This window comes from Nyctereutes procyonoides, unplaced genomic scaffold, assembly GCF_905146905.1.
Source record: "Nyctereutes procyonoides isolate TBG_1078 unplaced genomic scaffold, NYPRO_anot_genome, whole genome shotgun sequence".
Lineage (NCBI taxonomy): Eukaryota > Metazoa > Chordata > Mammalia > Carnivora > Canidae > Nyctereutes > Nyctereutes procyonoides.
Window position 1 is genome coordinate 1,869,068 of NW_026575160.1, and position 24,951 is coordinate 1,894,018.

Genomic DNA, 24,951 nt, shown 5'->3' on the forward strand with positions numbered 1-24,951 from the left:
TGCATTTATTAAGTTCTTTATAGATTTTGGATACTAACCCTTGACAGATATGTCACTTATAAATATCTTCTTCTATTCCAAAGGTTGCCTTTTGTTTTTTCTTTGCAGGGCAGAAGCTTTTTATCTTGATGAAGTCCCAATAGATTATTTTTGCTTTTGTTTCCCTTGCCTCAGGAGATGTATTAACATAGGGATAGAGGGAACATGTCTTAGCATCATAAAGGCCATAGACAAAAGACCCACAGCTAATATCATCCTCAATAGAAAAACTGAGAGTTTTTCCTCTATAGTCAGGAACAAGACAGGGCTGTCCACTTTTACCACTGATATTTAACCTTGTATTACAAGTCCTAGCCTCAGCAATTGGACAACAAAAAGAAATAAAAGGCATCCAAATCAGCAAAGAATAAGGCAAACTTTCATTATTTGCAGATGACATGATCCTTTATATAAAAAGACCCAAAATACTCCACCAAAGATTTCTAGAATGACACATGAGTTCAGTAAAGTCATAGGATATAAAATCAACATACAAAGATCTGTTGCATTTCTATACACCAATAATGAAGCAGCAGAAAGAGAAATCAAGTGATCAGTCCCATGTACAATTGCACCAAAACCATAAGATACCTAGGAAAACTCCTAACTAGAGATAAAAAAGTCTGTGCTCTGAAAACTATATAGAGCACTGATCAAAGAAATTGAAGAGGGCACAAAGAAGTGGAAAAGGATTTTATGCTCATGTATTGGAAGAACAGACATTGTTAAAATGTCTATACTACCCAAAGCAATCTATACATTCAATGCAATCCCTATCAAAATACACCAGCATTTTTTACAGAACTATAATAAACAACCTCAAAATTTGGATGGAACCATAAGAGACTCCAAATAGCCAAAGCAATCTTGAAAAAGAAAAGCAAAGCTGGAGGCATCGCAATTCCAGACTTCAAGTTACTTTACAAAACTGTAATGATCAAGACAGTCTGGTACTGGCACAAAAAATAGACACATAGATCAATGGAGAAGAATAGAAAACCAAAATGTGAACCCATAACTTTATGGTCAACTAATCTTTGAAAAGTCAGGAAAGAATTTCCAATGGAGAAAAGACACTCTCTTCAACAAATGGTGTTGGGAAAACTGAACAGCAACATGCAGAAGAATGAAAGTGGGCCACTTTCTGACACCATACACAAAACTAATTTCAAAACTGATAAAAGACAAAGTGTGGGCAGCCCCAGTGGCTCAGTGGTTTACCACTGCCTTCAGCCCAGGGTGTGATCCTGGAGACCCAGGATCGAGTCCCATGTCAGGCTCCCTGCATGGAGCCTGCTTCTCCCTCTGCCTGTGTCTCTGCCTCTCTCTTTCTGTCTCTGTCTCTCATGAATAAATAAATAAATCTTAAAAAAAAAAAAAGAAAAACCTAAGTGTGAAATAGGAAACCTATCAAAACCCTAGCAGAGAACACAGGCAGCAATCTCTTTGACATTGGCTGTAGCAACTTCTATGCAAGCTTTTAGCAAAATTATTTCAACTTTCAATAAATGGCTGTAGTGTGTTTATATAGGAACTACCAAGGCACTTCTCTTGCTAAACACAATCTATTATGGATTGATAAATACAAGGTGGATTGCTAAATACAATCCATAGAACGTGGATTGCTAAATACAATCCATAGAACGTGGATTGCTAAATACAATCCATAGAACGTGGATTGCTAAATACAATCCATAGAACATGGATTAAAACCTAGGAAGGCCATAGTCCTTATTTTTTTTCCAGATTAGAGATGGGAACTGAGCTTCCATCTCTGAACTTATACATATGGATCTTGCTTCTTCATTTAAAAACTATTCTAGTTACTCAACTGTAATCTGTTCATGTCTGCCCACCAATCCCAAAACTATATCTGACCCACTGCCCCATTTTCTATTCTTATTGCTCTTTATTCTTTGTTTATAACTTGTCTCATTTTGATATTATTTATATGTTTATTAATTTAATGACTCTATTATCTAGTTACAATGTGAGCTTCATGAAAGTGAGGACTTCATGGCTTTGTTCACTGTTTGAACCCAGTATCTAGAGTAATGCTTGATACATAAGAAACTATTATTACTCATTGGGTAAACAAACCAAAATTAACATTTATATTTTTTGCTACAAACTTAATGTATCCTCTAAAAGTACATATTTTACTAAGATAGTTATAGAAGAAGAAAAAAATAAATTTTATATTAAAAGGAATATATTGTGGAATAATTGGAAATTTTTCACGAAAATAAAAAAAAAGCTTCAATCTAATACCACAAATGTGTCATTTCACTTCAAAGGTTAGTTGCTCATAACTCTAGGAGCACATATTCATTTACATCTACACAGGAAATATTAAGGTGGAAAGTTGGCAAACGCACAGTTCAAAGAGCAATAGGAGGCATTTCTCAGTGTGATACTGGTCACACTGTCACTCTGTCATTGTAGCAAGTGATATAAGGTCACATGTTTTGTATTTTCATTGTATTTATTTTAGTGTGCATTAGAACAAGCATAATTTACATTTCAAAACAGTACCTTTATGGCTATTACTGCTTAGAACAAGATAAAATTAAACAATAAACTTATTTAAAATTTGTTTAAATATTAAAGATAGTATACTGATTTGGCAAAATCATGGAGGTAGTTTTCAAATGCCTGAAGTTTGGAAACCTGGACTAAAGCGAATGCAAGGTGTTCTCTTTAAGAATATGAAGGGTACTGGGATCCCTGGGTGGCGCAGCGGTTTGGCGCCTGCCTTTGGCCCAGGGCGCGATCCTGGAGACCCGGGATCGAATCCCACGTCGGGCTCCTGGTGCATGGAGCCTGCTTCTCCCTCTGCCTATGTCTCTGCTTCTCTCTCTCTGTGTGACTAGCATAAAAAAAAATGAAGGGTACTGTAAACTGATCTAAAGACATTCTTAATAAAGTTTACTTCCTCTAAGATTGATTTAGGGAAAGCAATTTAACTCTTGTGGACAAATGGATAAAATGATAGGTTAACTCTTTCAGAGGAGATCTTACAACATGTGAACTAGCAAAGAGACATCAGGTTTGAATGTCCTAGAACACAGCTCTTTGGGAATCGGTAGATTCAAGACTCACGTAGAAGGTTGTGGATTTTATATGGAACTGATAATATAATCAGTACCTAAGGAGAACTTCAAAGCCTTCTAATTTGCTTCACATATGAAAGAAATATAAAGAAACTACATAGAAATGATGATTATGATGATGATAAAGGTTTTGGTGATTTGTCTGAAGAGAGGAAGCTTCTTCTATAGAAGGCTGCTAGTACTTAAAAGAAGAAAACTTCTAGTTTATCAGTTTAAGTACAAAAGTTACTAGCACTATGACAGCCACAAATAGACTGCTTACCCCATAAAGAAAAACATCTAGGGAGATCTCACTTTCACATCATTTTCCCCATTCAAGTAAATGGAAGTTCAATTCATGAGCCACCCAAGATTTTTATAATAGTTTCTCATGAGTAGAACGTTATAAAAAAGAGAATGAAGTGCTTTACTTTATAAAAATATTCATAAAATATTATATACTCATATATACATATACTATATACATATTTATATACCCATATGTTAAATCTTTCAAAAATAATGGGATAATAATATTTAACATGGACTCTACAGTTTCTAATACTGATTTGGTCAAATTACTTTCTCACAAAATTCCTTAATTTACTTAATTATACTCACTGCATTAACTATTTTGTCCATAAACACAATTTAAAATAATCACTTGGTCTTTTAATTTTCAAGCAATAACAACTCTGTACTGAAATTGGTGTAACACTGGTCTCTTCATAAAGGAAACTATGGGTAAAAGAAAGTAGTCTAGCCTTTTCCCCCCCAACCAAAAAGTCTGGGGAAGAGAAATGGGAAGAAATCATATACTTCAAATAGTTATGTGTAAACTGTTCCAGATTACCCAATGGAGAACTTGAACTGGTGCAAACAGACAACTATGTCTCTTGCATTCCATTGTATGCCTTAAATTTTGTTTGTTGTTTGATTTTAATGACAGTATTTGCAAAGCAAGGTTGCATGGTAGAGGAGAAGGTAAAATGTTTGTATTATTTCTGATTTTAGTGGAAATGTCTCTTATTCTATACGGAGTTGAATGCTGTCTGTTGGGCTGAAATTTATTTATATGACCTCTTTGTAGACCTGTCAATCAATAAATTGTCTAATTCAGTCATTTCATACTTTACACAGACTGCATGCCCTCCTTTGGGAACCTCTCCTTGTCTAAGCTATCTTCTCAAGGGGACAACTATAGTGTTCTAATAACTTATTGTCTTTTTTGAGATCTTACTGTTATCACATCTATCAAATCTCTTGTTGCTCCCCTTTGTTCCTCTGACAAAAAAAGCTAATGCCCCAAACTATTGTGATTGTGTCGATGTTGAGTTTTTTTTTTGTAGATGTTTTCTATGTTTTTTTTTTTTTTTGATTAACCATCTTAGTTAATCTCCATGTTTTTACAGTAGCACTTGAGGAGACTGAATTGCATGTTGCCCCTATTACTCTCTATCACTGTTTCTTCCTAATATTTTTTTATTTGTTCTGTAAGCTTTATCAGGCACTGCATTGATGCTTAACCATGAGAATGCAGAGGTTATACAGAGTTCAACAGCAACAATGATGTATGTAGAACACACACACACACATACACATGTTCTAAAAAATAAGGATATTCTATACCTTGCAAGAAAATTAGAATAAGGACAAGCAGACACAATCTGAAAGGACACTTCAGGTGAGGGGATCAGTATCTGCAGAGGCAAGAATCTGCAGAGACAAGAATATGGAGGGCAATGAGAAAAATACTCCATTTTGAGTGGGAGACCGGTTTTAGGAGGAAGAGGCCCTTGGAAGAAAATATAGAGATGGAAGTAAAAGAGCTATATTTGACACTTATTTCTTTTGAAAGAATTTTGGTTTTGCTTTCATATTATTTTCTGGAAGTAATAAAAAACTAAACAATGGACATCAAATCATGTCATTTTGTCAGTGGTATAATATGAACAGGAGATGAACAGATATGTCCCAATATTAAAAAATGTTAAATGATTTTTTTATGTGTAATGAAGTTGATCATGTTCATGATACCACATGATAAATGGTGAGGCAATACCAGTGTAAAATAGAAGACAGTAATTTGTTTGCAAATAATCTGAAGTTTGAATGTGTAAAAACTATTTCAACTTGACATATGTCTTCCTTCAAAATCTTTACTTCTTTAAGAGAAGAAATGTCAAAAATTTATAGAGTTAATCTACTAACATTTGAGGTAAAAATGATTCTATTTAATTTTTATTTAATATCATTGCTATTTCCATTTGCCATCAATTACCATATAACTTTAACTTTGTGAATCTTTGCAGGTTTTTTACAGGTGAAGAACTTGCTGCTTCGAGACTGATTATTTTGTAATCTGATTATTCACAGCTTGCTAATTTGTAATTGGGCTTTTACAACTAGAAAACCTCCAGATTTCAGAAAAACTAATTTATTTTTTCTTTGGTTAATTGTACTGTTCACACAAAACAGTAGAGTGAGATGACTTCTAGTGGGTTTTGTGCAGTGTTCTGGAACCAATAAACTATATTATTGATTGCCTAATGAAAAGTGCCATGTTCATACAAACTTACTGTGTCTGGGCAGGGATACAACTGCTACTTTTATTCTGTTTAGAGATTCACCTGCTATTTTACCAGGGTCTCTTGCTACATATCAAGCATACCTTAAATTAGGTTGGGGTTACCCACTGGGCACTTTGTAAGGTGCCCTTATCCTTTCCTTTCCTACAGAGCTACCCATTGCTTCTAATTTAGCCTAAGATCATCAAAATTAATTATGATTGAGTGTTATTAAGATTGAAACAGAGTACGAGTCAAGCACCTTTGGCTTTCTTGAAATTGCAAAATAGAGTCTAAGCAAACTGCCTAGGAAGATTGAATTTGCTGATTTAAAATCAGAACTCAAGGAAAACTTTAAAAAGAGATATAGTGTAAAGAAAGCTAGTCTTGCCAAAGTCAAATGGTAATTATTACAAAATGGAAATAATTCTTATTTTGTTAAAATTTTTGGCCAACAATCTCAAAGTATGGTCAACATAGAATTGTCAATGTTGGGAGAATAAAAGCAAAGCATGAGGTTTTGTCATTGACTCACCTAAATACATAATCTAGTAGCTTTTACATGACACGATACAGTCAACTAATAATGTAAAGTACTATTTGTATCAGTCAGAAAAATGTAAGTGATTCTTTGGTAACAAATATCACCAGAATTTCTGTGCTGTTAAACAGCAAAGTCCATTGCCTACTCACACAACATATATAATACAGGTTGACAGGGGACTCTGTTCATTATAGATAAGCCAGAATCAGGCTATGAAAGAGTCAAAGAGAGCTCTAAAAGGTATCATACTGATGATTAAATGTTCCAGTTTGGAAGTGACATATTTCTTCTGCTAACAACTTATCAACATGACCTTATTCAATCACAGGAACCAGCAATTTCATTCCTTCTATGGTGTCACCAGTAGAGAGAATAATTCATAGTTATTGAAGAACATTAGTAACTACCAGAGTACCTAAAGATTAAATCAAGTAGGACATACTAACTTCTATTTGGAAAAAGACACAATTAAAACATTAAACTCTCTTGCCATTCTTCAACTAAAAAAATGGTGAGCATCTATGTTGTCCCCAAAATTCCCTTCAGATATTTTAAATGAATAAGAAGATACACATAGTATGTGATTACAAAACAGTGCAATGCTCATGTTATGAAAACTGAAAACACTCAGTAGCTGGATTCTTTATGCCTAAAAAGTCCAATTTCCAAATACTGCTGAAAGTAAAATGATCTTAAATTTAAAGACTGTAATAACGCTTTCACAGACAATGTCATTCACTGCCCTAGCTTATGGTGACAAGAGCATATCCCTTCTTGTTCTGGATAATAGAGGAAACAGAAGAGAATTTTACACAGCTCCATGTCAGTAATAAGATACTTTTAAAGGACGGATATGAGAGGTAGAAAGTCAAGGATATGGTTTCAGAGAAGAGTTAAATTTGTTAACCTTTTCTAGTCACTACAATAAAGGTTAATATCTGTCATAGGAGCCAGTGAAAACTGAGTATTTTCAGAGATAAGCCTGAGATCACATCATAAACTACAATTGTTTAACCCATAGTAGTTGCTTATATGAATTGGTATATATGTTTGCATATTTGTTGGCTAGCTTTTAAGTGAATAAATCTTACTTTTATTCTAGGATATATTTCCTTTACTTTTACCTGCCACTATCTGGAATTCCAATCAGGGTTCCTTCTGACTCATAATCACTACAGAAAATGGACCTTTGAATGCATAAAATAGTTATTGAAGAATGATTTGGCTAGATCTTAAACATGTGCATTGATCTACTGCTGGGCATTCTCAACAGTTTTTCAAATTAGCCTATGTTGAGAGGCAGGAAGAATTCTCCAGTCATTGGAATCTGGGGAAAGATAAATTTGTGGAAAGTAAAGAAATGAGGATTTAAAGTGAAGTGTGCTGGAGCAATCATGAAGTTGTGGTACTTGAATTAGTTTGTCTCTTCTTTTCCTTCTCTACTCCCCTTTACCAAGATGTGACTGCTTAATACCTCTAATAACATCCTAGGCAGAGTAAGATTAAAAAGAACTCTGTAACATGAGAGGGTTCTAAGGAGAAGGAAGAAGTACTATATTATGGTACTGCAGAGGGAAAGGAGTATTTCTAGCTGGATTTCTTTCTTTCTTTAAAAATATTTTATTTATTCATGAGATACACAGAAAGAGAGAGGCAGGGACACAGACAGGGAGAAGCAGGCTCCCTGTGGTGAGCCCAGTGGGGGACTTGATCCTGGGACTCCAGGATCATACCCTGAGCTGAAGGCAGACACTCAACCGCTGACCCACCCAGGCATCCCTCTAGCTGGGTTTCTGGCAAGAGTTGTATACTGGGATGAATAGTAGCCCTCTAAATTCATGCCTATTCAGCATTTCAGAATGTGACCTAATTTGGAAATAGGGTCTTTGCTGATGATTACACAGTCAGTTGGGGTGGGGTCATACTGGATTAGAGTGGGCTTTACATCCAATATGACTGGTCTTATAAGAAGAGGAGAAGATCCAGACACACAGAGTACCACAGAAAAGAAGACTATATAATGATGGAGGTAAATACTGGAGTTATGCTGCCGGAAGCCAAGAAACTCCTGAAGTCACCTGAAGCTACTATTAAGCAAAAAAGACTCTTTTCCTAGAGCCTTCAGAGAAAGCATGGCCCTGACAACATCTTGATCTTGGACTTCTAGCCTTTAGAACAGTGAGAGAACAAATACCATTTTAAACCAACCAGTTTGTGAAACTTTGTTATGGCAGCCCTAGGAAAGTAATCCAGATAGATATTTCTGGGTTGTGGTGTCTATAACTTCTAATTTCTAATATCTATAACTTCTAAGTCAGGTTCATTTATTGATTGGTTTATACAGTAAATGGACTACTACTATATCTGTGTATTGCCTGTGCAATGTTTTTAAGACATTGTATACATTTGCATAATATGTCTAAACAATGGTTTTATGTGCCATTGGATAATGAATCTGAATAGTACAAATGAACATTACGAAAACAAAGATTCAATATATTAACAGTAAAAATAGAGTTCTAGAATAAGAGCCATAAGACTTGGGTCCCAGAGTTGCTACCACCATTTCTATATGTATGATGCTAAGCAAACTACTATATTTTTTTGCATCTGTAATCTGATAATACAAATGTGAAACTTTCTATCTCATAGGATTTTCCACGGGATAAATGGACTGGTTTATTAAAGTGGTACAATAATATAGAGCATATCAAAGTTATTAGAAAGATATCCAAAGTTATTAAGAAGATATCCAAATGAAATGTGCATAAATCATACTGATAAACAATATTTTCTAGAATAATATAGTAAATCGCTGTTCAGTGTCCATCTTAATGGCTTGGAGAGGAGTTTGTTAGGTACAAAATTTGTTTTAATAATTTAAGATGTCATTTCCTTTTTTATTTTTTAAAGATTTTTATTTATTTATTTATTTATTTATTTATTTATTTATTTATTTGGCAGAGAGGGAGAGAGAAAGAGCAGAAGTAGCAGAGTGGCAGGCAGAGAGAGAGGGCGAAGCAGGCTCCTTGCTGAGGGGAGAGCCCAATGTGGTGCTGGATCTCAGGACCCTGGGATCATGACCTGAGCTGAAGGCAGATGCTTAACAGGCTGAGCCACCCAGGTGCCCTGTCAGGGTGTCATTTTCACAAAGTTATCTGGAACCTTTTTGCAGACTGAGAGTGAGGGGATGAGTAGCATCTGGTGTGCAATTTGTAACTGATTGGCTTCACAGTCCACAAATATGGAACCAATGAGTCACAAAATTTGCAAGTCTTCTGCATACTTCATAGAAATATCTCTCAAAAGTTCTGTATCATAATGAGAGCTCATCTTTCCAATTTGCTTTTTAGGAGAAATGAAGATAGTGATGGTACCATAAAGGCATTTCCTAGGGGAACTGATGAGATGACAGTCTGGTCATCTGGTTGCTCTGTTGATTGCAGAGAGAGCAATTTCCATTGTTCATTTTTAGACTTTTATAAAACTCTATATACAACATGATAAATGGGAAAAAGGCAAATGATATCTGCATGCATGCAAAATTAACAAAATTTGGGAATATGGGTACTTTTCAAAAGATAATTTGTCTCCATTTCCATCATTTTGTATGTACTACTGGCATTTTGACACCTGCAGATTTTGGCTGGGCCTGTATTGAGCAGATGCGCACTCCATCACACATGGGTGTGGTTTTCAGGCACTGCACTTCCCTTCACAAGCATTTTTCCCCCTGGGAAAGAGCTGAATATTGCCATTTATTTTGTGTATTCCTTTCAAATCATACTCTGTATGTCATTTTTGTTCATTAATATGATAATTATAAATCTAGAATTTGATATTATTTACTTCCCCTTCTCCCCCAGCTATTCCTTTTTAGTTTTCATTGATAGGAAGTTGTAAAGTGGGACAGAATGAGTGAGAAAAAGATGAAATACCTCATTGGTTAAAATCTCCATTACGGCTCTTTAATATTTTTAGTCACATGGAAATAATTAAGTGCCACTTAAAGTCAACTGATTAAATTTAAAGTGTAATTCTTTATGTTTTTCATAACTTGGTTTCAACTTTATAGATACTATTTGCTCCATGTTTTATAAATTATAAATGTATACTTAAAACTAACAATAATTATACGTTATTAAAATTTAGAAATATTGATACTATTAGCTAAACCTTAGTATCCACTAGGAGGAGCTGAGTTCTTTATCAAGAATATATAAGATTAATGTCTTAAAATATTTAATAAAATATTATTGGTATGTTGGGATCAATATGATAAAAGCATGAGATGAATTGAATATCATGATTATACAATAATTTGGGAGCTAGAAGTACAGAATGAATACCATGATATGGTTTCAGCTAATTAAATGGAGGGCTTTGAAATAACTAAAACAAATATAGTGTATGTGTGATTTACAAAAATGCACATGAATTTGTCTTCTTTTGTAAAGATTAAGCTGATTTATAGCAGTGTGGTAAAAAGTAGACCTGAAGGTAGAATATAGAGAAATATGGAGTTTTGTTATAAGAAATATGGTACTTACCAAAGAAACCACATAGGTATGAGGAGTGAAGACATGATGAAGAACTATTTTTTTCTGGGGTGGTGAGAATAAGTGGAAACACCATACTTTGTGTTACTTTCCTATTTTCTTTGCAAAAATGTGGCATGGTATGTCGAAGAAGTGGTCAGTCATGATGACTACAAAAAATAATACTTTAAACAAAAATATAGCTTGAAGGGACTGGTTTATATTCAAGAGCAGCCTTGGAGATGGTAAGGTTATCTGCCAATTTGAGAATTTGTCAAGGATTCTGGTCAATGATTGGATTCAAATTTCGCTTAACATCATTAACAGAGTCTCCTTTTGATTGTCCTGGATTTCCAAATCCTTTAGGGGTATGGGGATGGCACAGAAGGTATAGAGAGCATATGCTACATACTCTGACTTAGGGTATTTGCCTGCTACTAGGACAAATTGAGGTGAAAAGGCTGAATAATATAAAGGGCCAGCTCTGCAGTCAGATAGCCTTATGATCATATGTCTATTCTTCTATTTACTACCTATGTGACCTTGGGCAGTTTATTAATACTCTGGCATGGTATCATCAAGTTATTGCTAAGAATTAAATGCTTAGCTTAATATTTAACATAGGGAAAATTCTCAACAAATATTGGCTTTTACTACTCTTGATTTTTTTTTTTGTTATATGACATCAGGTTACCTGACATCAAGCTATATACAAATATTTTTTATTAATCAGCTATTCATTTAGGATAACCACATATTAATTACCAACTTTATGTTAAGCATCATACTAGGTATTGTGCTACTTATTAACTAGGCAGAAAACCAGCTATTCTTAAGTTTGCCTATACTCGTAATTTCCTTACAAGTTAAAAATTCCATGAGCACTTAATATTAAAATATTCATAGCCTAGATTACAGTTATTACATACTATGTTTATAAGCCCTGAATTAAAGGAATAAAGGAACTGACTTCAGAGTGAAGCTCTGTTGTGTTCTTGAGAAATAGACACACAGAAAAAAAGTGAGTCAAGAAGACTCACTGGAGTATTTGAATTTACATTTTTAGAGTTTGGGGATAATTGGTATTTCTTTTACAGCTATTTGATAGAATTTATCTGTATAGATGATCTGTGCCTGAGTTTTTCTTTGTCAAGAATATTCTAAGTATCAGCTGAACTCCTTTACTTGCTATAGGTTTATTCAGATTTTTCATTTCTTCTTTCATTAAATTATTTAGTTCATTTTAGGACTTTGTTGATTTAAGTTGGAATAGTTACCAACTTAACATATTGAATCTTCTAATCCATGAATGTGGAATATTTCTTTCTTTAGATCATCTTTATTTTTTTTTCAGCATAGTTTTAAGTTGGAGTGTTTAATTTGTATTTATTCCCAAGGATTTAATTTTTTGATGCTTTGTGAATGGAACTCTTCTGAATTTCACTTTTGGATTGTTCATTGCTGGTTTATAGACTATAGTTGATTTTTATATATTGGACTTGTATTCTGTGAACTTGCTGTACACACTTGCCAATTCCATTCATTTAAAAAAATTCTTTAGAACTTTCTCATATATAGGATCATATTGTTTACAAATCAAGACAGTTTTGTTTCTTCCATTCTATTCTGGAGGACTTTTATTTCTGATTCTTGCCTTTTGGTGCTAGTTAGAATTCCTAGTATGTTGTCAAATATGAGTGACAGAAGCAGGTATTGCTGTCTTATCCCTAAGCTTAATGAGAGAACATTAAAAAGAGAGAGAGAGAGAGAGAGGCAGAGACATAGGCAGAGGGAGAAGCAGGCTCCATGCACCGGGAGCCCGACGTGGGATTCGATCCCGGGTCTCCAGGATCGCGCCCTGGGCCAAAGGCAGGCGCCAAACCGCTGCGCCACCCAAGGATCCCCCCATTGTCATACCTTTATCTGGCTTTAGCACTGGGCTGGCTAATGGTGGCCTCACAGAATGAGTTGAGAAGCATTCTGGAGTGTGAATTTTGTGAGTTTATATAATTTATATCTATTTTTTAGATATTTGATAGAATTTATCTGTAAAATGATCTGTGCCTGTGTTTTTCTCTGTTGGGTATAAGTACCAATTTAGCTCCTTTACTGGCTATAGGTTTATTCAGATTTTTCATTCTTTCTTTTATCAGTTTAGATAATTTACTTCTAAGACTTTGTCTGTTTCATTTAAGTTGTCTACTTTTCCAGCATTAAATTTTTCACATTTCTTTTTAATCCTTTGAAATTAAATCAAATCCTTAATTTCTATAAGATTCATAGTGATACATGAATGAAAAGAAAAGTCATTTCTGATTTTAATAATTTGTGTCTCTTTCTCTTGGCCCATCTCAATAAAGTCTCATCAACTTTTTTGATTTTTCAAAAAAAAAAAGAGCTTTCAGTTTCATGGATTTTCTCTATTGATTTTTTTTCTTTTCTCCATTTCACTAATTTCTGTGCTAATATTTTTTTTCATTCTACTTTCTTTGAGTTTAATTTTTTCTTTTACTGTCTTCTTAGGGTAGGAAGTTATTGATTTGAAGTTATCTCTCATAATATAGGCATTGAAAGTTAAAATTTTCCCTAAAAATACACTATTAGCTATATTACAGAATTTTTTATATATATGAGATTTCATTTTCACTCAGTTCAAAATATTTCCTAATTTTTCTTGTGAATTTTTCTTTGAGGCATAGATTATTCAGTAGCATGTGATTTATTTTCTGAAGTTTGGAATTTCCCTAATTTATTTCTCTTGTTGATTTCTAATTTAACTTACTTGTGTTTGAAAACATATTTATTTTTATTCCTTTTTAAGTTATTGATTTGTGTGTTATGACCCAGCATATGATTTATCATGAAGAATTCTCCATTTGCTCTTGAAAGGATGATATGTATAGTCTCTTGTTGTTGGATGTATTTTTTTGATAAATTTTAGGTAGATATAGATCTTTTTTTAGGGGGAGTTGGTGATCATTTTTTGTTTTTCCTCATTTAAAAAATAATTTTGATAGTTACAGAATTATTGGTTGACATCTTTATTTTCTTCAGATATTTGAATATGTCATCTCACTGCTTTTTGGCCTCCATCAATTCTGATGAAAGTCAGCTGTTAATTTTATTATAATTCTCTTTCATGTGCTGCATAACTTATAATGTCATTGTTTTGAAGATTCCTCTTTGGTTTTGTTTCTCAACAGTATAACTCTTGTGATGTGTCTACATGTAAATCTCTTCGTAGGTATCTTTTGTTGAGTTTGATGATCTTAATGGATATTTAGATGAATGTTTTTCATCAAATTTGACATGTTTTTAGTTATTAATTCTTCAAAAATGTTTTGCTTCTTTCTTTTTCTCTTTTACTTCTTTGTGAAAGCATAGAACCCTAAGCAAATAATTAGACCAGGCACAATCAAAGAAGGTTTTATTTAGATGGTGACAATTCTATGTGTTAAGCCAAACTAAAATATACCGGATGCTTGAAGATGCTTACTCATGAAAAGTGTTAAACTTTCTATTAGAAATCTAATAATTTATTTTAAAAAGCAAATAAATGACAACTATATTACAAATAAATATCCAAGGATAAGAATATATTGAATAAAAGTGCATGAAATCAATAGAAGAAAGCTTTAATGAAGTAGACTTTTAATAGGAATGCCATTACAATGCTTATATTAAAAATATCCAATATATGACATTCTGTGATTTTCAAACTTATTAAATATATATTTACTCAGGTTCATAAGCTGAATAAATGTATATTTATTCAGAGTTATTTAAAATATTAACTCTAGGGGTGCCTGGGTGGCTCAGTCAGTTAAGCATACAATTCTTGATTTTCGCTTGTGTCATGATATCAGGGTCTTGAGATTAAGCCCCATGTAGGATTCATACTTAGCAGGGAGTCTGCTTAAGATTCTCTCTCCCCAGCTCCTTCCTCCCCTCCCCCTGTGTGCTCTTTCTCTCCCTCTCTTTCTCTCTATCTAAAATTAAAAAATGAATACATCTTTTTTTAAAAAAAATAACTCTGACTATAGATGTATAGTGTATACTTGAAGAATTTCAACTACCCTTTCCTATTGTAGATTAGAATATATCATAATATAAATATCAACCTATATCCTCATTATCTATCTATATTAAAATTTTTTTGTAAAATGGGCTTTCAGGTTTTATAACATACAGACATATTAGGTCCTATGAAGATAATTAAAATGTTTCCAGGGCCTATTGAAAATAAGGAAGAAAAAATTTTTTACACACCTTAGAGGCACTTATGTATAATCATTTAAGATAACCAGATTCTTAATTTAAATTTAATTTATCAGAACCTTCTTGACTTTTGGTTAGCCTGAAATGTAATTTGACACTTGGTTATTTGAGAAATGAGAGTTTTTTTTTTATGCCATAGAACAGAGATAATAAACCTTCCCACTTTCTCTTAATTTAAATGTCACACTATCCTATATAATTTTTTTTTCAGAGAAAAGAAAATCTGTTAAAAGGAAGATATTGGCTAAAAAAACTACAAATTCACTTTTTCAATGGAGACAGTATCAAACATAGCCTTCAACCTTAAGTCAAGTTTTATGACATCATTATGCACATTTAACATCTTCCCATACTTTCAAAGACCAAGATATTAATTCCATGACCATGATAATTCCAAGGCTGAGTTGTGGACTTGAATAAACATAACATTATAAAATATTAATCTTTCAAAAACAGAATGACAGAACATTGGTTTGAAGTTAGTACTACCCCTTCCAGCTTTCAATATAATCTTTCTCATAATGCATTTTTCTCTTTTTTACAATAAATAGTAGTTTTATTAATATTAATACATAAATAATTAGTAACAGTTTAATAATTAGGTATGGCAGGAATACAACATTTTCTTTAAGGTATATATATATATATATATATATATATATATATATATAAATTTAAAAATTAAATAAAAAGTCTTATTGCCATTGATGATTGTTGTATAGTCAACTGCAGATTTTCAAAGTGATGAAATTAGACTCACCCTTGATGGAATAAATTTACCAAGCTCTTTGTGATTAATGTCTCTCTTAAGAAAATAGTGCTTATCATAAATCAAGTAATGAAATTAATCATTACTTAATGAAATACAGCTTCAGGTGTACAATTTGACCTAAATGACATTCTAATTCTAGTTGACCAAATAGGAATAAAGGATAGCTTCAAACATACTCCATAGAAAAATTGTTCAGATATGGATTGAAAATCTTCACAACAATACTTGATCCTGAGGCAAGTGGATGCTGTGAGCACAAATACCCATTAGTTCCACTGGGCAGATTAATTTGTTTAGATGTTTATAGATGTTGAAAACATGTTCTTATTCCCAAGTCTTTCACAATATAACTTAAAGAGAAAGTCAAATAAGACATTTGAAGGTATTTTCAGGTTCACAATTTGCCATAAAAGCTCTAGTACCTTGAAAATGTTCTACAGTCTATGGCATTGAAAACTACATATAGTAGAAATCACGTCTTTAATTAAATAGTCTCATCATGAGAATTCTGCTCCATAATTAATGGCCAACATGTATAATAGTTTTATGAGGCCAAGTTACTTATTATCAACAATACATAAATCATGAGATCTAGTATTAATTAAAATCAAATCACTTTATGGATCTTCTCTTTAAAAAATACACTTAGCTCAGTGATGAGAGCTTACTATTACTTCTGCTAAACAATTTCTAATGAGGGATATCCATACTTATTTTTTTTCCCTCTGACTACACTAACACATACCCTTACATATGATGGGATTAATAAATATTTAGGTAATTTATGAGGAAGCTTATTGATTAAGAAATTTAAATTATTTTGGCCAATTAGAAATTCAACATTGAAGATTTTATTTTATTTTATTTCATTTTATTTTATTTTATTTTATTTATTTTAAAGATTTAGTTATTTTAGAGAAAGAGAATGCAAGTGTGGCAAGGGGCAGGGGAAGAGAGAATATCCAAGCAGACTCATGTTGAGTAGCAGAGAACCAATATGGGGCTTGAGCTCACAGAGCATGAGATCATTACCTGAGCCAAAACCAAGAATCAGGCATTAACCAAGAGCCATCCAGGAATCCCCAAGAGAAAAATTTTATGTGCCCACTTTATACAGCACATTCTTCTATATTCAATGATGGATATGTGTCATAGCTTGCTAAGTCTTTAGTGTCTATTAACATCAGAATTTAATAAAAGCTAACATTTTCTGAGAATAAAACTATATGTCAGGGATTGTTCTAAGTACTTTAAATTTATTATTTTTGCAACACCACAATAATACTGAAAACCTGGATGTTTTCATCCCAGATTTACAGATGACAATTAGCATTTACTAAGAAGACTCAAATCCAGACAGATTCCAATTCCTTAGCCTTATAGAGATATGAGCACAAAAGTCCTATATATAAAAATTATAGCATTTAAAAAGCAAGTAATATCAATAGAAAAAAACCCACAGGTAGTATATGAACAAGTAACAAAATGAGTAGTAACAAGAGCTATGGAAAGAATTAGTAAGGATTGGAAGGATTTTAGGAGGCTTCAATGAGGAATTAATGGACAAATGGTTAGTTATAGATAAATGGTTGGAAAGTTAGTAAAATCTAAGCAGACATGATAATAAGCATGGATTGTTTGGGACATGGTAAAGGCCAACTTTTTGGAAGTTCAAAAGATGATATAAATATATTTTTTGGAAAACTTTTCACAACAGAGTGTGGAAGTCAGAGTTATTCATATAGCTAAATGGAGTCACTGAAGGTTATTAAACAGAAAACAGAGTTTGAAGGGATGAATGAGATGCTGCTCTTTAAGTTAATGAAAACAGGAGACAAGCAGATCAATTATAAGATGATTGCAACACTCTAGGCATGTGGTCATGAGGTCTGGCTGAGCACAAATAAATAAAAGAGAAATATATCTCTGGAAAGGTCAATGGTACTTGAGGACTGGAGGTGGGATGAGGGAAGCGTGATGTGGTTCAGAATCCATTCATCCAATGTGGCCATGAGTCCCAAAATATTCCAAAAGGACACTAAATGCTTTTCTCCCCCCTCTTAAATGGCTTTGACATCCTGCCAGCTACTCCCTAGTTAGATAGAAAATTTGACTGAATACCTGTCTACTGAGGAAGCAGCCATCAATTTTTCTCCAGTGTTTGGGGAATGTGATAGAGTGGGAGTAAGGGTTCAGAGAATGTTATCTAAGATACTCAGTTCATGGAATAGTTCTTTGTAGTTTTAATGTAATAGGAACGTTTCCTCTGACTAAAGATAGTGAAATAAGGGGAGATGGGCTTGCCATTACGTTAGCTAAATGTAGGGCAAATGCATGTGCATCAAGGTTGTTAAAATATTATCTAAGATCCATTGCCCATTCATAGATTCTGTTGTTGAGGAGGATGGGAGTAAGAATGAATGAGACTAAATTTCCTTTTCCTTTGCTATGATGGTTATACAGATGTTTAGTGTGATTGATGTCTAAGTTAGAAAGACATGCTAATGGGAACTGGATGCCCTGCTTGTTTGGGTCATATCTCAGAATGCAACTGTATTTTCCCTTTTCCCTAATCATGACATAATATTATCATATTCATCTGTCTCTAGCTTCAAATTTTCTCTCTCTCACTCTCTCCAAAAATGCATGCACATACTCACACACACTGCAAAGAACGTCTTAGTATTGTTGAATCTAACAAGGAGAAGGAATATGTCCTACATAATCCCATTCAGCATCTACATGTTACACTGGAACCAGGAAGTTGATAACAATCATTACTCATGAGATGGGCTAAACCTGGGTTCTCTGAGTCCTGACTAGAAGTTAGTCAATCATCTTGAAATTGACATTGACTGTGGTTGCTTCAGAAGTCTGTATTCAAAGAAGAATGGGCCCACCTCAGGTCATCTTCACTCTTACCTCTACAAGGGCAATCTGTTGGCCAGCTGCTTTGAAGGTACATATGGAAATATATAGAAATGCAGAATCTCAGATCCCTTGACAAAAGCATTGACTCAGAATCTGCATTCAACAAGATCCCTGGTGTTTTATGTGCATATTAAAAACTGAGAAGCAGACATTCCTTAGATTATGTTGATCATTTTCCAGCTTACATTTTCAACATAGATGCAGTGATAAAAGTGCTCTTCTGAGTTTAGCTCACCTCTGAGTCACTCAGGACATTTCTTGAGGCATTGTAGATACTTATGGCAGATTTTCTAACTCCATTGCTTGTAGTAACTCTACACTATAAAGAAAAATGCATTAATTGCTTTTCTTCACACTCTGAAAGAGAGCTCAAATCTCTCTGAAGAGGAGAAGGACAAGGAGGTACTTTTTTATTGCATAAGATTTTTCAGAAGGCCTTATTCGCAAATCGAGATCTTTAGCACAGCGCAGTCTCATGCTGATAAAAGTAGGACTTTATTTGATGTAACTGTTCCTTTCAGGGAAGTTGGTCAAAGATATTTCTTTAGAAATGTGTCTTAAAAGTAAGACATTTCATTTGAAAATATTCATGCAAAATATATATTTTTGTGTCACTCTGTGGATATTGCTTGTGACTAAATTAAGTCTCTGTTAACTACTGAAGAAAAAATACTCAAACATTGCTTGTTACATCACATTCACAATGAATAATTCAGCTGGATTCAATGCAAGAAAGATGTTTAATTTGAAGCTTTTGTCACGTAAAATAAAAATATGTGTCAAGGAAGTCACTTTCAAGTAGCAAACATCAAAGATTATTTATATCCCCACATAAAAGACTAGCAGAATTAGAAGGCAGTGGAATAAAATACTGAAATATATCAAATATTTAATTGTACATATCAGTTATGCATATTCTTTTTCTATATCTGTTAAAATATCAAGTTGCCTATAGAATCAATGTTTAAAGAAATATGTAGGTCACAGAACGGCTGAATGCAGAACAAGATTCCAAATCATAATACCCCACATTTCAAAACCGGCTGCTGGTAATTTGGCCACTTTATATTTCTTTGGCATCAGCAGCAGTTCTGCTAAGGCAAAGTAAATGTCATAAAATGTTTTGTTTTCCAGCAGCCATTGGCAAATAATTGGCATCTGTTTTCTGTTGTCTAGATTCAGTTGTGCTTTCTGCAACAGAAGCTTCCATTCCTCATCTAATAACTTGTTGATTTAAGACCCTCTGGGGACAAAAAAAGAAAGAAAAAGAAAGAGGAAGAAAGAAAGAAAGAAAGAAAGAAAGAAAGAAAGAACAAAAGAAAGAAAGAAAGAAAGAAAGAAAGAAAGAAAGAAAGAAAGAAAACATCCCCCAAACAAACAAAAAATCCTAACTTGTTTGAGGGGAAAAAGGTCCTGAAAACATGTGGGCTTCATAAACATGGATTGATTCAGAATGTGTTCCATCATAAGATTGTTTGGACTCATTTGTGTCTCCAAAAATAAACAAGAACAGGAAATAAGTAACTCTTTCTTTGTTAAAGCTAAAACAATGGAGTTTCTTTTATATTGCAAAGTTGAAAAGACATTAAAGGTCCTTTTAAAAATAATTTTGTTCTCATTCACCTTCAAATATTTTTTGACAAGATCCAAATATGCTAGTTGTTATAGAGAAAAGGAAGGGGGACAAAACCTCCAGAGTGGAGAAATTGGGTTTGCCTTGAATTTAAACATATTTAAAAGCTCAGTTAAGTGGGGGATGTGATTATTTGTAGAGCAGGAAAGGCACTTACAAATGCGACTGTAGGAGGCTCTCTGTTTTTAATATTTAAGAGCAGATAAAACGCCACTTTCACTGACTTCAGGCATTCTTCTGGCTGAGGACTAGGCCATTAATAGTCATTAACACTCTTTCAAATGTATTGCCAGAGTGGTAATGAAATCAACACCTTCTAATTTTTATACTGAAGCTCTGCCAAAGCGCATTTGGTCTTGTCACTACATAGGGAAGTGCGATGTGCTTGCTACTTAAGATATCAACATAAACACTGAATAAAAATATAAATCTTTTATGATGTTGGGACATGTTGCTATTTTATTGTAAATCAATATAGATCAATTATTCAAACGTACGCCATCATTTACTGAATGAAGGGAGGACAAGCTAGTGGTGGTATAAACTGGGATCTATTTTTTTAACTTTGAGTTGACCATCAATTTAGGTTTTTCAAACAAATCATTAACTGAAAAGCTATCCTTAGAAATTTGATTTCATGCCATGTTCCCACCATTTGTCATTTGGGGAAATGTATCAAATAATCAGTTAACAGCGTGAGCATCTTTTTTCCTATATAAAAATACCTAACCTACTCCTGTGTTGATGGTCTGAAGTTTATTTTAAAGTAAATGGACAGATTTAAAATTTGATATTCCCCCACACCCTTCTTTATAACTATGTAATATGAATAACTTATACTGAATTTTAAAATATAGACTATTCTTTATAACGGAAGAGAAAGATACATTGACAGATGAATAGAAGAGAGGAAAGGAGAAAGAAGAAAGAAGTCTCCCTTTTTAACCAACTTCATTTAAAAGGTCATATTCTTTCCTTTCTTCTGGACTCTTCTTCATTATTGAAACGTGTTATTAATAGGGTAAAAGTACACCTTCCCTCCCCTAAGGTCCACCCCCAAGCTGTAATTGGTGGAGACAAGAAATGAGTTGACAAGGCAGATGGGAACACTTGTGTCTTTCCAACACAGATCACAGCTGCTTAACTCAGTGACCATCCTGTGGTATCTCTGATCGACTTAATTCTATTTATTTCTTAACTCTTCTTCTTTCCAGCCCCACCAATGACGCTGGTCCTTCTCCTAGCAACACATATATAGGAGACTCAATGTATTTGTCTAGTTGTCAGAAGAGAAGATGTATCTTATTTCTAATTTCTGTATTCTCAAAGACTAATTATCACACATAAGGACATCATGCATTTTCATTGGGGGTGTAAGTACAAAATAGAAAAGATTGAAGGACTTAAAATAAAAATGTTACCCTCATCTCTTACCCTTTGTAGCTATAAGCAATGGCCTCAAGAGAAATGTTTGCTCATTTTATAAGTCAGTAGGATTGAGAAGCTGTACATATTCATTCTGTTTTTCCTGGGCTAGAGAACTATGTATTTATTCATGTACTCATTTAAGATCACATGTAATTATTCAGGGGTTCCTGAGTTCCAAGTAGCATGATGCCAATATTAACAGAACATAGTCTTTGTCCCGAGAACTACATATTCTAGAGAAAAAGGAAAATATGTCCATAAGCAATAGAGTATAATATTTTGAAATTAGGTAATATGATATATGGTATGAATAAAGTGCTACAGGGACAGTAAGACAGAGGTAAAAGCTTTGTTTGACCAAAAGGCATTGAACTATTCTCCTATTGCCACTCTGCAAATCAATGCTTATGTTGGCATAGAGAATACAAACAGATAGCAATCAGCTTTAGAGTGAGAAGAAAATTGGTGAACTAGAGATCCAGAGTCAACATTTTGAGTCATGTCATTGAATAAAACAAAGCCATGTATGCAGAGAACTTGGTAAAGATTCTGAATCACCTGATGTACTTTGAAAATATTTACAGAGACTCTGCTCCATGAAGTCAGCAATTGGGCCAAGGAGGAGTGAGAATCTATAATCTACAAAAGACAACTTTACAAATTGCCACCTACTCTTCAGTACAGACAAACTGATTATGGATATCCATATCCTTACTTCATGGAAATCCTGCAGTCAGTACTATATAATGAATGTCTTTAGGATTTAACAACATGGAAACCAAGAGTGATTAAATTTTAAAAGTGTTTTAGAATATTTAATAAAATGAACTAATTCCCTTTCAGATTGATTACATAAATAACCATAAAATAATTACCACTATTGTGGCTTGCCAACACTGTTGGAATATCTCAAAGAAAGGACTTTCCATTGAATATTTTTCAAAGTCTTTATCCTCCTTCCATTAGTAGTATATTTTAGCTCTTTTATAACTTTCATTTTTATATGAACAGTTCCTATTTTCAAAAACTTCTAGCTTCTCGTACTAAAATATCTTCTACCTTCACTCTAAATCTTTTCAAATGAAGATTCCCCCCAATGACTTATTCTATATTGAAGTCATACACCAAGTTTGTTTTGATTGTCAGAGAAGAAAGGGGTAATACTAAGAAAATACCCTAATAAAGCACTTCAGGCCTGGTAAGACACGGAAATTATATGAAGGCAAATTTAGCATGTTTTATTATGTTGTGGAATTTTATTCTTTCTCTATTAAATAAAATAGATTTGACCTTGTAAAGCCCTCCCGCAAACATTTCTCTTCATTCCTCTCACCTTTGATTTCAAGTATGTGCACTCCGCCTTCGAGTTCTTCCTTTCTTGAGCTGCCTAAGTGAACAAATTTCAAAGAAGAGAAGAGTCCTTCACGGTAATCCTAGAGGATATCTACTTAAGTATGAAAAAGAGAATACAGTAACTCTCATATATTTCCCGTAATTATTAACAGATGACTGAAAACTCAAGAATTGGCATAAATATTCTCTTTCCCCAAAGTATTCTTGCATGAATATTGGGTATATCGTATATTGAAGTGTATCTTAGGCAGCTGTCTGTGGCAAGGGAGCATGTGTATGTTTACTATGAGTTAAGCATATGTCTATTTTTCTAAAACATTGCTTTATGGGTACATTTTTTTACTTCGTTTTCATCAAAACCCATGTTTTAATTTTATAAGTCTATTTGTCTTAGAGTGTAATTGTAATCCAGGGGTTAGTTTCATTTATAATATTCATTTTCCAACTCTTATTATTCAAAGGAATCATCCATTTAGAAAACACATTTGAATTTTTAATAATTCTCTGTGAAAGATATTAAGTATTAAGAGTGACCTAAACATGCCCTTTGCATATCAGAAATTAATGATACATCTAGATATAGAACATAAAAATAGCTATTTTTCATAAAAATAAGAGAAGAATATGACCAACTGCAAAATCCAATCCCAGGGCAGAATGTTTCTTACTATTTTATTCAAATACCCTACTATTTACGATGGAATAGACCAAAGAAGAGCATCTTTGTGGCTCAGTAGGTTAAGGGTTAAGTGACTGACTGCTGCTTGGATCATTACCCAGGACCCTGGGATCAGGCCTGTGTCAGGCTCTCTGTTCAGTGTGGGGTCTGAATATTCCTCTCTCTCTGCCCTTCCCATTCTCCTTCTCTCTCTTTCTCTCTCAAATAAATAAGTAAATAAATAAATGAAAAAAAAGGAAAATAGCTATTTTTCTACAAAATGTGACTACCAAGATTATCCTAATATCCTATATCCTAGTATTCTCTTATATCATAGGCAGATCTCTGCTTTTATTTTACAGTTGACAATATTAAGAACTATAGCACTTCCATGGCCATATAGGTAGTTAAGGGAGTGCAGAAATAAAATATGGCTTAATTTTATTCTTTATCTAGTCACTGACCTGAAAAGTGATAGGGTCTACCTAAAATTACCCACTTTGAAATTTATTTAGTACATTAATATACTCAAGGTGATTTATAATTTTTATGTGAAATTATTTTTGATACTCATTAATATTGTAAGCAAAGTGTAAAAACTAGGTTGAGGATAATCTATATAATCTTTATCAAGATTATAATTTTTTTAACCTCTAGAATAATGCTTTATTCTCTCATTTAATTGAAATTACATTTGTTAGCATATGCATTTCATTACAATTGATCCTTGAATAACACAGGTTTGAACTGCCTGGTTCCACTTACATGTGAATTTATATAGTGCAGTAGTATAAGTGTATTTTCTTTCCCTGTGATATATTTTTTTTTAGTTTGAGTTTAGTTGATACACAATGTTACATTAGTTTTAGGTATTTATCAAGAACACATATAAATGAAGTAAAGCAATTAGATATAATTTTAATACAATATTTGTTGACTTTTATAGGTCATCTAACTTTGAAAACCCCAAATCTTAATGGGTTCCTTGAAGTCAATTTTAGCTTTTTGTACATTTCAGTTTTTTTCTCATAAAATCTAAGAAGGCATGTAATTATAATAAGTCTAATTAAAATTGAGAGTATAATGGTAATAATGCATGGCATAGAAAAAATGAAGAT